The following is a 15054-nucleotide window of genomic DNA, read 5'->3' as shown; positions in this document are numbered from 1 at the left end:
TTAATAGACCAGAAAAAAAGCATTTGATAAAATTCAACATCTGTTTATAATAAAAACTCTCAACAAATTAGGTATAGAAAGAGCATGTCTCAACATAATGAAGTCCATATAGCATATGCCCACAGATGACATCATACTGAATTGGGAAAAGCTGAAAACGTTTCCTCTAAGAACTGGAATAAGGCCAAGATGCCCACTTGTACCATTCTTATTCAACACAGTACTGTAAGTTCTGACAGAAGAATCGGTCAAGAGAAAATAAAAGACATCCACATTGGAAAAGAGGAAGTCAAATTGTTCCTCTTTGTGAATACATGATCGTATATATAGAAAAACCTGAGGACTTCAGCAAAAAAGTCTTAGAACTGATAAATAAATTCAGCAAGGTTGCATTATACAAAATCAACATATACAAATTGGTAGTATTTCTATACACCAATAACAAAATAGCTAAAAATGAAATCAAGAAGGCAATCTTATTTACAATAGCCAATAGCTACAATAAATGCTTAGAAATAAGATTATGAAGAAGATGAAAGACTTTTACAATGAAAACTGTAAGATACCAATTAAAGAAATTGAAGAGAACACAAATAAATGTAAATATATTACATGCTAATAAATCAGAATGATTAATATTGTTAAAATGACCATACTGTCCAAAGCAATCTACAGACTCAGTGCAACCACTGATCAAAATATCAATGGCGTTTTTCAAAGAAATAGAACATTCTAAAATGCACATGGAACTACAAAAGACCCTGAATAATCAAAGTAATATCAGTAGTAATCAAAACAGCATGATATTCACATAAAAACAGTCATATAGACCAATGTAACAGAATAGAGAACACATAATTAATTTCACATATTAGAGCCAATTGATTTTCAACAAAGCACCAACCACATACATTGGTGAAATGACACTCTATTCAATAAATAATGCTGGGAATACTGAATATCCACATGCAGAAGCATGAAACTAGACCCCTTTCACCATAAACATAAATCAATTGAAAAAGATAAAAAAAGACTTAAACGTAAGACCTGATATTGTAAAATTACTAAAAGAAAACATAGGAGGAATGCTTCAGAACATTGATCCAGGGAAAGATTTTACGATTAAGATTTTAAAAGTATAAGCAACAAAAGCAAAAGTAAACAAATATCACTATTTTAAAATAAAAATCTTCTATACATCAAAGGAAACAATGAACAAAATGAAGACACAACCTGGAGAATGGGAAGAAATGATTTACAAATTATTTATCTTGCAATAATATACAAGGAACTCAAACAGCTCAACAGAAAGAAAAACCCACTGAAAGTGGGCAAAAGACCTGTACAGACATTTCTCAAAAGAAGACAAAATGGCAAGAAATATGGGAAACAGTTACTCAGCATCACTAATAATTAGAGAAATGCAAATCAAAACCACAGTGAAATATAATCTCACCCTAGTTAGAATGACTTTTACAAAAATTTAAAAACAACTAAATAACAAATATTGGTGAAGATGTGAAGAAAAAGGAACTCTTATACATCTTTCATGGGAATGTAAATTAGTATAGCCATTATGGAAAATAGTATGCAGGCTTCTCAAAAACCTAAAAAATCTAATCCAGCAATTTCACTACTGGGTATTTATCCGAAGTAAAGTAATCCATATATTAAAGGGAAACCTGTTCCCCCACATTTATTGCAGAACTATTCACAATAGCAAAGATTTGGAATCAACATAAGCGTCCATGAATGGATTAATGAAGAATATATGGCAATATACACAATAGAATATTGTTTAGTCATAAAAAGAATGAAATCCTTTAACCTCCTGCCACATAGATGGAAATGGAAGTCACTATTTTAAGTAAAATAAGCCCAGCATAGAAAGGCAAATATTACATGTCCTTGTTCATATGTGGGGGCTAAAAAAAAAGCTGATCTCATGGAGGTAGAGAGTAGAATAATAGTTATCATAGGCTGGGAAGTTTTGGGTGGGGGAGAATGAAGAAAAGTTGTCTCATGGGTGCAAACATAGAGCTAGATAGAAGGAATGAATTCTACTGTTCAATAGCATAGTAGCAGGATATAGTTAACAATAATTAATTGTATACTTCAAATAAACAATTAGAAGAGAAGATCTGACATGTTCCAAAACAAAAGAATAGTAAATGTTTGAGGTGATAAATTAAATACTCTGATTTGATCATTGCACACTATATGCATGTATCAAAATATCACATTCATATCTATACCATAAATATGTGCAATTTTTTTGTAGCAATAAAAGAAATAAAAAAGAATTCCTGTTCTCAAAGAGCCCACAATCTAACTATGAGAGTTGGTGGATGGGGATAGAAAATTCACCAACTTGAATTATATCTCTCAGATTGATAATCCCTAAAAGAGCAAGTGAATCAACGCAAGAAAGCCTAGGGCCAGAAGAAAACAAAAAGAAAAAAAAAAAAAACATCCAGTAGTTTCTGAAAAGTCCAAATTGCTTCTAATAGTACATCCTTATTCATATTGTTACGGAAATCACTTACCCAATAATTGTGACTTATTCAATTACTTTTGCGAACCAACTTCTGGCTCTTGAAGTTTGTATGTGACTAGAGTTAATTATGTATTGGAAATTTAGTGGTACAGAAGGAAGACCAAAATATTTTCCTTTACAAGTTTTGGATTTTATTTCCAGTCTTACTACTTGCTATTCATTACTTGACTTGAATGAAATTAGTTAACATCTCTAATACTTATTTCCCTTTAAAGAGGTACAAACTCAGCCTCCTGATTGCTCACAATTGTTAGGAGCCATGTTTGAGAAAATTTGGATGTCGTTATTAATCTTGGTGATAATGGTCATATGTATATATTTTTTTACAATTAGAACAGAGAAGAGGATATTGTTACAGTCCACATATAATAAGATTACCTGAGATGTTAGGCTGGAATGGTCATTGCCCCAGGACATGAAAGTGGCTTAGGTGAATTGTTATTGAAGGAGTTTAAATACTTCTTAGAACTGTTACAGATTGATCTCTAACACTGAGATCAATAAATAATTATACTGCCAATGCAGATTAAAGCATATCAGAAATCACTTCCACTTGGTAGGAGGAAATAAATGACAGAGAAACAATTGCTTAAGACTAGACATTTTCTTAAAGGTTAATACCTACTTTTTTCTTCTTTGCATCATTGTTCTAGCCATTTGCCTATGTACTTTTGCATGTACTTCCTATCCCCCTTCTGATTCTTCTTTCTATAGCAGAAAGTAAACCTGTGAAAACTGTGTCTTTCAGGTTCCCTGGCTGATTGACTTCTGTTTAGATTCTGTCTTCCTAAGTGGCAGGAGACTGGAGTGTGGGAAGGCCAACTGAGTTCTTTCTCTGCCCCTCTTGCTGCTTCAGATGTAATCTTCAGCAGTAACTCTACCTTTATAATTCTAGTTCTTTTTAGACAGCTCCTTATTGTCACCTGTTCCTTCCTTCATGGTCTCAATCACACTTAGAAGCCCATACTATGGGTCTAACCCCGCCTGTGGTCCTCCAACAGAGTTCTAGCTCCCATCTGGTGGTCTCTTCTATGTGGCTCATCTGGTGGTCTCCTGGGAATCTCCTTCACTGGGGTTTTGTTTCCCCCTGGTGAGCCTGGCTTCTGGACTCTGGTATCATCATTTCCTTCTGCTTCTGTACCTCCAGTTTTAGGAGTACAAACAGCAGCTTCCTGCAGATGATTTATCTCTGGGTATCTCATCTTTCCCTGTTTTTGGCTTTTTGGAAAACTCTGTGACTAGTTTGCTGAATTAAATTCCCTGGTATGGTTCTGCTTTCCTGGCTGAACACAGGCTTGATATAATGATCAGATAACAGGTGGTGTACATCTAGCTTATTAAAAAGTAAGAAAAAAGTTAAAACGAAGAGGTTGGGTGAGTGAAAAAATATGTTTTTACCAAATTAAATTATGATTTATACACCATGAGAATCTTTTTTTAAACAGTAATCACAATTTTGATGTGAGTTTTAAATATTGATATGAATTATGTGAGAAGATCAGCCAAAATATGGCATTTTAAGACTTATACAGATTGCTCATTAACTGGTTTCTGACTACAAAATCAGATTTTTTTTTTCACCATGGCTACTTGTAGAATAATTTTGTCTAAATCTCATTAGCTCTTCATGGAGAATATTTTCGAACTACAATTTTCCAATAAATAAACCGGGATAGATTTTTTTTTTTTTTTTTTGAGACGGAGTCTTGCTCTGTTGCCCAGGCTGGAGTGCAGTGGCACAATCTCGGCTCACTGCAAGCTCCGCCTCCCGGGTTCACGCCATTCTCCTGCCTCAGCCTCCCGAGTAGCTGGGACTACAGGCGCCCGCCACTGCGCCCGGCTAATTTTTTCTATTTTTAGTAGAGACGGGGTTTCACCATGGTCTCGATCTCCTGACCTTGTGATCCGCCCGCCTCGGCCTCCCAAAGTGCTGGGATTACAGGCGTGAGCCACTGCGCCCGGCCTCGGGATAGATTTTTAATAAATTTCCCAGTAAGTCAATGTGTCAGTCATTTAGAGGGACTGAGTAATTTCCTTTTAAAAATTTGAATAGACTGTGCTTTGAACTGTGTGTCTACATCTGTAGAATTAATGTATATGAATGCATTGACAAAGATCAGAACATATCTACAGGAAAACTTTAAACAATGGTGATATCTAAAAGCCTATACCACATGCTTTATTTATTTTGAACTTCTTATTTATTTGTAGATTTGAAAAATTACTATCCTCCTTGAATGATGAAACCGAAAGAAATATTTCTGCCCAATATAGTCGCTATCTGATCCTGGCTTATGCTATAAATGAATGTGTCTACTATTTGCCTCATTTCTCCAGTGTAAGGGGCAATCCCAGGATTTTGTTCAGGGATTTGTTGAACCAGAGTTGCTTAGAGAAGGTAAATTTAAGATATGGCTAAGTTGTTGATATCCTGTTTGATATGTTATACATTTTCATCTTTTGTTTTCTCTCAGTCTAAATACACTCAGATTCTAGAATGATTGCTCCTGAGTAAGGGATGAATGATCCTCATTAAACCTAAATATACAATTAAAGCTTAATCTACTTCGTTGATGACATTGAGAAGGGCTGAAAACCTCTACATACTCAAGTTAAAAAATAATTTTTGAGGCTCATACTCTATTTCAGTTTTTCTTATATACCAAATGGTGATGAGTACAAATTGTCACCCAGATAGAACACTATGCAAAAGGTTGAAACCCAGCCTAAGACAGATAGGAAGAATAGAAAATCTATATTATTTTCCCCAGTGTGAAATACTTGGATTTTAAAAATTCATCATTATAATTATTGAGCAACAATTACATGAGAGAAATCACATTAGACATTATATATACTATCTATCCTGCCTTTTTTCCAGTAGGCATATCGGAATACCCAAACTAAAAAACAAGATGGGAGGATCTTAGCTGGTAAAAAGAGTGGCAGAAAGTTGATGACTACTAAGCATAAAAGTAAATGTTTATTAATAAGAGATGCATACTGAAGTGTTAATGTGTGACATGTATCTTTGATTTACTTTAAAACATTCCAGCAAAAAGAAGTAAAAACAAAAACAAATAAGCAAAGGACATAAAGATAAATGAAACAATATTGAACCTAAGCAGTTGAGCAACATGATATGTTTTGCATTTTGGAAAGATCACTGTGGCTACCTGCATGGGGAAAGACTAGAAAATGGATTATATTTTCATAGTCACTTATTTTTTCTATTGCTTTCTTATGCTTGAGCACTGGATGTCCCTTGCATCTCCTTTACAAGGACTGCCCCTTTTTCTCTACATTCTTAGTTCCTGGCTGACAATTTTCCAAACCTGGTTGACAGCCTGAAACTACAGGATTATATGTTTGGTTTCAAGCTTCATCCACACTGAGAGATAGTTGCTACTAAACCATCCTACCAAATAAGATTACCTTACAAACTAATTGTGGCCCATATAAATCTCAAATTTACGAATTACTATTGGCATATTAATTTGTTTCAGTGAAGACTAGCCCTACATTTTGATTTGACTCATTAGCCCTGTCACTTCTTACTTTATGTTTCCTTCTCTTCTTCATCCATTCATCTCTTTGAATGGCCAATATGGTGAAACCCTGTCTCTACTAAAAATACAAAAATACACACACACACACAAAATGAGTCAGGCATGGTGGCAGGTGCCTGTAGTCCCAGCTACTCAAGAGGCTGAAACAGAGTCATTTGAACCTGGGCGGTAGAGGTTGCAGTGAGCCGAGATCATGCCCCTCTATTCCAGCCTAGGCAACAAGAGCGAGACTCTGTCTCAACTAAAAAAAAAAAAAAAAGATGGAGAACTCATGTTTTACACTTGCAAGCATTGTGGAAATGCCATTCTGTGCCAGTCTAGATCTCATTAAGTTACCATATTGACCTCAAATAGACAGAAGTATGTGCTATATGTGGAGACAGGATTTCTGGTTCACTGTCCAATTATGAATTCACCAAAAATTTCTCCTGGCCTGTATCACACACTCTGGCCATCAACACTATTCTTGAAATAGTTGTGTAGGGGATTCTAACCCTTCTTTGACCACACATTGAATCATGGAGAACGGTGAGTAGTAGGTATGGCACAGCATGTTCACTACCAGTGGGTAATATAGAGAAATGGTCAGACCCTGTTCTGCTCATCTGTCATCCAAGGAACTAACGACTATATGTCTGGAGTTTGTTACTTGGATTATGGAACATGAAGCTCCAGCTGCTTCAGGCTTTGTGCATCCTTAACCCAAATAGCTAAGGATATCATACTGTGCCATAGCTCCAACCAGCGTACAGGTGACTAGCAATTAGAATAGTGTTGAATGCTCATATGAATCACCTGATACATCAATTAGACAGCTTAATAGTTGTAAAATATTATATGCCAATATTGCATTTGTTTATAATCACATTTTACTCTTTCCCTATATATTTTCTCTTTATGTTTGTTTTGTCTCTCTAATGAAATTCCAACACCTAGTCTTAAAATTATAGTCCCTTGTACTCTTGGTGAAAGAAAATCAGCTGTCCTACGGAGCTGATATTATTGTTTTCTATAAAGTTAGTTTAAATTAAGAGACAAATCAATGGCTTTAACAAAAGTATTTATTGTCTTCTTTCTAATCTGAACTAATAATTATAAGAACTAATAATTATTTTATTTTGCAAATGTTTCTTTTGAACTTTTATTTTTATAAAAGTGTCTTGTAAAACATTTGGATTTTAGAGATTATTACTATATCCCATGGAAGTAAACTTCATATCTGAAACGAAGTCTTTAATTGTGAGCGAGGAACTCAGATTTCCCTACATCTGCACTAATTCAGCTTACTCTTATCTGCACTTTTACATGGGGGAAAAATAGAACAGCAGAGAGCCAGTGCATCCTCCAGGTTAGTGTCTTGCTTATACACAAAAATATTTAATCACAGTAAGGGATTAAAGACTTAACTGTTACTTTTGTGTTTGATTTTTCCTCCAGCTTTTTTAAGGTTTATTTGACAAATAAAAATTATGTATATTTACATTGTACAGGGTGATCTTTTAAAATCATTGTAAAATGATTATCACAATGAAACCAATTGACATATCCATCACCTCATATCGTCATTTTGTGTGGGTGTGTGGAGAGAACATTTAAGCAAATTTCAAGTATACAATGCAGTATTAACTCTAATCATGAGGCTACATTAGATCTTCAGAACTTATTTATTCTGCCAAACTAATACTTTGTACCCTTTGACCAACATCTCTCTATTTCCCCCACTCCTCCACCCTCAGCCCTTAGCAACCATCATTCTACTCTCTGCTTCCATGTTTGACTTTTTTAGTTTTCACAATAAGTGAGATTATGTAGTATTTGTTTTTCTGTGCCTGGATTATTTGACTTAGCATAATGTCTTCCAAGTTCATCTACCTTTTTTGCAAATGATAGGATTTCCTTTTTTAAAAGGTGGAATAATGTTTCTGTGTGTGTGAGTGTGAATGTGTGTGTGTGTGTGTGTAACATTTTCATTTGAAAATTTTCCATTGAAAAACACTTTGGTTTATTCTTTATCTTGGCTATTATAAATATTGCTATAATGAACATAGGAGTGCAGCTATCTCTCTGAGATACTAATGTCATGTCTTTTGGATATATACCAAGAAGCAGTATTGCTGGATCATATGACAGTTCTATTTTCAATTTTTTTTAAGGAAACTTTATATTGTTTTCCATAATGGGTATGTCAATTTACATCCCAGTCAACAATGTACCAGGGACCCCTTTTCTCCAAATTCTTGCCAACACTTGTTATCTTTCATCTTTTTGATAATAGCCATTCCAATAGGTATGTCTTGATAGCTCACTGTGGTTTTACTTTGCATTTCTCCAATGATTAATGAGGTTGAACATTGTTTTTCATATGTCTGCTGGCTATTTTTATGTATTCTTTTGAGAAATATCTATTTATGTCTTTTGTCCATTTTTTAGGGGTTTTTGTTTTTGATTATGCAATTGAGTTATTTGAGTTTCTTACATATTTTGGATATTAATCTATTATCAGATGTATGGTTTGCAAGTATTTTCTCTCATTCTGTGGGTTTTCTCTTTGCTCTCTTGTTTCCTTTGTTGTGCAGAAACTTTTTTTTTCGAGACGGAGTTTCAATCTTGTTGTCCAGGCTGGAGTGCAGTGGCACAATCTCAGCTCACTGCAACCTCCACCTTCCGGTTTCAAATTATTCTCTTGCCTCAGCCTCCTGAGTAGTTGGGACTACAGGGACCTGCCACCATACCCAGCTAATTTTTGTATTTTTTAGTAGAGATGGGGTTTCACCATGTTGGCTAGGCTGGTCTCGAACTCCTGACCTCGTGATCCACCAGCCTCAGCGTCCCAAAGTGCTGGGTTTACAGGCGTGAGCCACTATGCCTGAAACTTTTCAGCTTGATGAAATCCCATTTGTTTCTTTTTGGTTTTGTTGCCTGTCAAATCCATTTGTTTTGGGGATCATATAAAAAAATTTCCCAGAACAATGTTTAGGCAAGTTTTCCCTAGGCTTTCTTCTAGTATTTTTTATAGTTTTGGATCTTACATTTAAGTCTTTAATTCATTTTGGGTTGATTTTTGTATATGGTGTGAGATAAGGCTCTAATCTCAATTATGTGAATATCTAGTTTTCCCAACACCATTTATTTAAAAAAAACCTGTCCTTCCCTTATTGTGTATTTTTGGCATTTGACTGTAAATGTATAGATTTATGTTTAAGCTCTTTATTCTGTTCTATTTAGTCAATATCTCTCTTTTATGCCAGTACCATGATGCTTCTATTGCAAAATTTTGTAGTATATTTTGAACTCAGGTAATGTGATGCCTACAATTTTATTCTTTTTGTTCTAGATAGCTTTGACTCTTCTGGGTCTTTCTTGGGTTTTTGTGAATGTTAGGTTAGTTTTTTCTATTTCTGTGAGAGATTACTTTCAAATTTCAATAAGAATTTTATTGAATCTATCGATTGCTTTAAGACATATTGGCATTTTAACAATATTATTTTTTCCACTTCATGAACACAAAATATCTTTCCAGTTATTTGTGTCCTTTTCAGTTTCTTTTGTCAGTGTTTTTCTAGTTTTCAATGCACAGGTTTTTTAACTCCTTGGTTAAATTTATTCTAAGTTTTTTTGATGTTATCGTAAATGAGATTGCTTCTTGGTCCCTTTTTCAGAAAGTTTTTTGTTACTGTATGAAAACACTGCTAAGTTTTTTATGTTGATTTTGTATACTGAAACTTTACTGAATTCATTTATTAGTTCTAACTGTTTTTGGTGGACAACTAGTACATTCATTTTGGCTTGTTGTTTTAATTTACTGCCCTAATACCTCATAGTTCAGCTGTCTCCAGCTCAGCTCAGCTCTTGACATGAGAGATTGCCTTTATTGGTAATTTTTTGCCTTCTTTAAAAAAGGATTTTTAAATAAATAATCCATAATACATTTATTTGCCCACTTTTTAATGTATATAATCAAATTCCTTCTGTGAACAGCTACTAACTCTGACCTGACCACTACCTTGGCCCTGACCCCATACTTCACAGTCACCTTCTTGGTAATAACTATTAGTTGACATATCTGTATATGTCTGTATTTTGCCTTTATGTGCCTGTATGTACATACATATCTGTATATCTATATACATTTGTGTCTATCTCTATATTGGCATATCTGTACACATCTGTATAATGTTTGTATTTGTCATCATCTGTAAGGATTCTTTGTCCAACTAGAATATAATCCTTGAATTATTTTATCTTATTACATGAATATGTTAAGAAACAAAAAACCTTGAAACTATTCACAAAAGCAAGAATATATGAGTTTCTTCTTTATTCATTTAAATTTTCAAATGTCGTCATGCATTGAATGACTAAACTGAGCTGAGAACAGAGAACTCTATATGGAGACTCCATGTTTAGAACAAATATCAGCGTGCAAGGGGCAGGAGCCTGACTTCTTCAGGGTCTCCTTAGAGCCCATCTATCTCTGTGGTGACCTCTACCCAGCCTGGAGCTGCATTGCCAATATTTGCTTTGCTGAGAGAATCCAGAGAGCTGTCATATATATCAAGTTTGTTGGTGTCACTTTTAGTTGCTGCTATAATGTAGCTATAGCTAGAGATTTCTGAACATGGATTGAGAGAGTTCTTTCCTCCTAACACAAAACATGTGATATCTTTTCCAATTCTCTTTTCAAAACCCACTTCTCCAATTCTATGACACTGACTTGGTATCCTATGATTCAATTTAAACTGACTAACTGCTCAGGTTCAATGTCAGACTCCATAGGTTTAAGAGCTCAATCTCACAGCATCATTTCAGATGCAAATTTTTACTTCTAATCGACTGGCTATAAATTGGGGGTTCCCATGGCTTCCTCCTCGGGTTTTGCAATTTGTTAGAATGACTCACAGAACTCACGAAGCCATTTACTTAGGTCTACTGGTTTATTTTAAAGGATAAAAATAACTGTCAGTGAAGAGGTAGGTAGGGAGAGGTTCAGAAATGTCCTAATGGTGGGACCTTCTGTTACTCATGGGGTTGAGGTGTACTACCCTCCTGGCTTGTGAATGTGTTCCCCAGTTAGGAAGCTCTCAGAACTCCATCATTTATTTTTTATTTTTATTTTTAGTTTTTTAGTTTTTAATTGAGATTTCATTATGTAAGCTTGATTGTGGCCATTGGTTATTAATTAACTCTCCATCTCTCTCTCTTTCCCCAAGGTTGGCATGGAGGGGTGGGTGGTGGGGAGGCGGGTAGGACTGAAAATTCCAAGTTTCTAATTAAGGCTTGGTCTTTCTGGCAACTAGCCCTCATCCTGAAGCTATCTAGGGGCCTGCCAAGAGTTGCTTTACTAGAACAAAAGATATTCCTATCAACCTTATCCCTTAGGAAGTTCCAATGGTTTTAACAGCTCTGTGCCAGGAACTGGGGACAAACACCAAATATATTTCTTATTTTACCACAAGTTGATATGAAAATGTATAAGCCTATATATTTAAAAATACATAAATATACTTAAGAGGTCAGTGACAAACTGGGAAAGGGCTGGGTGTGAATATGCCAAATATCCTTATAGGTACATCAGTTACTTTTGTTGCATAACAACCACCCACAAAATCTTAGTGGCAAAAAACAGTAACATTTTATTTAGCTCACAGGTCCATGGCATTTTGCTGACCTCCTCTGGACTCATTTATGTGCCTGTGGTCAACTGAGGGGTAGTGAGGCAGTTCTACTGATTTTGTCTGGGCTCTCTCCCAAGACTAAGAGCCAGCTGGCTGTCACTTAATACAGGATAGACTTGGCTGGGATGATAGGGAATGATTCAGTTTTATTCACATGTCTTTCGTCCAGCAGGCTAGCAAAGATAAGTACTCATGGCAATGGCAGAGAAATGAAAACCAATAGAAATGCAGAAGCATTTTCAAGTATCTGCCTGTGTCACATTTGCTAGCATGCCATTTGTCAACATAGGTCACGTAATTGATCACTATGTTAAGGAGTGAGTATAACGTCTTTTCCTGAGTAGGAGGGTACTGCAAAATTACATGGCAGAAAGACAGTTCTCCGGAAACAGGGAGGGTGAAGAATTGGGCCTTCAATGCAGTCAATGCATAATACTATATAAACAGCTCCTATTAATCTATAAGAAAAATAATAAACCACTAGGAAAATAAAGACAAGGAGATAATTGCAAGACAGAAAATACAAATAGCCACAGGGTACAATACTACATTGAAAACATTTTTTACAATGAATGAATAATAATAACAATAATAACACTTTAATGCTGGTAAAATGGTCTAACATGTATTCATATTCTATTTTGTAGGGAGGGGAATGATTTAGGGGATAGTTTGCAGAAAAATTGTTAAAGTGTATGAAGTGCTATTTCTGAACAATATTAAGTTTATAATCTAGTAAATCATCTTCTTAGAATATAGACTTTAAAATACTGTTAATTGGAATAAGTGTTCACCTGCAATTATTTTGCCGGCATTATTCATATGAGTTAAAGATAAAAATGCTCTCTATATCTAAGAGTTGGGGAGCATGGGAAGGTTCATGTGAATTAGGAGCTGGGCTGGATAGCAAGTGAGCCTGGCAAGATAGCGTGCACACTGCCTCACCACCACGATGAAAGGCATGGCCTGAGCGTGTGATCCAACACTTACAATGTGGTTTGAATTCAAATTCCTTTCTTGGGAAAAGCATGACAGCAATATTGACAGTATTTCTGGAAATATTGTGAGAGAGGGGAACCCCTCGCTGAAGGAATAAAGTCAATGGGTATAAAGCTGGGAGCCTGGGGTTTGAAATTTGACAATATTTATTATTTTGTTAAAGTAACTGCCATTTATTGAGGACCATACTGTATTCAAAGTGTCAGGGATCAGAGAAGTTAAATGTCTTGTTCATGGCCATACAGTTGGCTGAATGGAAAAGCCAGAGTATGAAAACCGGACTTTTTGACTCCAAAGCCAATGTACTTTCTACTGTTCCGTAGAGCAAAACACTCTTATTTCATCTGCACCTTGGATGATAAAGATGTAGAATGACCAAGCATAGCTGAAATGAGATGTGAAAATACAGTTCCTTGGGCACAGAATAAAATACTAGCTTGGGTATTGCTTATTGTAGTAGGCAGTATATAGCTCTGAAGGTGTTCATATCCCAGTCCCAGAAACCTGTAAATATATAAGCTTGGTAGAAGGGACTTTTTAGGTGTGATAATGTTAAGTATTTTGAGATGTGGAGATGATCTGTATGGTTTAGGTAAGCCCAACATAATCACAAGGGTCCTTATAAGAGAGAGGCAGGAGGGTCAATGTTTGAGAAAGAGGGGTGATGATGGAAGCAGAGATCTGAGTGATATCAGGAAAGATCCATGAGCTAAGAAATGTGAGTAGCCTCAAAAAGCTGGAAAAGGCAGGAACACAGGTTATTCCTTAGAGTCTCCAGAAAGAATGCAGTCTTGCAAACTCATTTTAGACTCCTTCCTTTCAGAACTGTAACATAATAAATTTGTGCTGTTTTAAGCCATTAAGTTTTTAGAAATTTGTTATAGCAGCATTTGGAAACTAATGCAGTTACCTTACTTATTCTGTTTAAATTATAGATACAAATAGGTTTGGGTTCTCTATTTTATTATTATATATGGATACACATTTCATTATCCTATTTTATCATCATGAGAGTAACCTAATTTTCGACAAAATCAAGTCTTTAAATAATTGCATGGGTCAGTATGTTTCTGATAATGAAGAAATCCAAATAAATAATTTCATATAAAGATAGAGAAAGAGGTTGATTCCATTAGACAATCAGCTAATGACACTGTTGAGGATAAACCCTAAATCCATGTATTAAGGAATATGTTCCAACTAGAAAGATAGAGGAGAAACAGTGTACAAAAGGATGCAAGTTTCAGATAGGGTATAAATGCGAGATTCAATTAGAGTGTAGATGATATTAATCACCTCTTGATAGGGTCTTGACTAGTCACAGGAAATATTCAAGATGTCTTTCTGTATGCCACGTTTTGCATGATATATTTCAGTCTAGAGGGCCTTATGCATGAATACAGGGAGCTACACAGTAGTCATTTACTTTCAGTCAGTTCCAAGATGCACTGGCTTTGACTTCCCTGTGGCATATAAACATAGCTAAGTTCTGAACTGATTAGGTACCAGGCTTAAAACAAAGCCTATTTACTTCAACAGTAAAAGTTGTACAAGCCACCTCCAAGTCCTTTACTGAGGGTTCAGTGTATCCAGAAGGAAGCAATGCCCGTATTCTTTCCCCTCAAAAATAGGTCCCAAAAGCCAGCACTCACAGAGCCCAGGAAGCTTTCAAACCAAGTGTGGCTAGATATGGATACGATGGCAGTGGCTTCCTTTGGATCACAGTTTGGATGACAGGGTCCCCTGACAAAATAAGCCAAATAGCAATTGCTGCAGTCCTGTCCTATGAGCAGATTGTCTCTTTTATCTTATTTCACTCAGCACTACTAAGTGCATGGCAGTGAGGTTTAGTGCTTACCAATCTACCACTTTTTGCAAGAAAATACAAAGCAATAATTAAAAGCAGGAAACAATTTCTAATTCTTAGCTTCCACTCCTTCTATTTCTCTTGTGTACTGTAATGAAAAAGGAAGATATTTTGTGATAAGAGGAGCTCTCACTAAGCATATATGATAGAAGTTAATTTTTTTCAACTAACATCAGTTAATCTACCTAAAATTTCTAACTGGTGCAGGGCATGCTAAACTTGGTCATGGATGTAGTCCAGAAAAAAATTAAAATAATCACTTTTTTGAAATAGAATATCTCCTGCTAGAGATGCCTAGTGATACAAGTCACACAATTTTAATTGTATTCTTAAAATTACATATTCTGAAATAAAACATTTGGAGGACATTATCTGATGAGAGATTTT

The 15054-nt window shown here is 35.3% G+C and overlaps 1 long non-coding RNA gene across 1 annotated transcript in view; it reads left to right on the top strand.

The window, feature by feature from the left end:
• LOC103878255 overlaps positions 1 to 6214 on the top strand; it is a 93148-nt gene extending 86934 nt beyond the window's left edge. The window contains exon 4 of the long non-coding RNA XR_002517542.2: positions 4769 to 6214. This is a non-coding gene — a long non-coding RNA (uncharacterized LOC103878255). The remainder of the gene's footprint in view (positions 1 to 4768) is intronic.
• The last annotated feature ends 8840 nt before the right edge of the window (positions 6215 to 15054 follow it).

This window comes from Papio anubis, chromosome 13, assembly GCF_008728515.1.
Source record: "Papio anubis isolate 15944 chromosome 13, Panubis1.0, whole genome shotgun sequence".
Classification (NCBI taxonomy): Eukaryota; Metazoa; Chordata; class Mammalia; order Primates; family Cercopithecidae; genus Papio; species Papio anubis.
The sequence above is the reverse complement of the archived record's forward strand: the minus strand, read 5'-3'. Positions and strand labels throughout refer to the sequence as shown.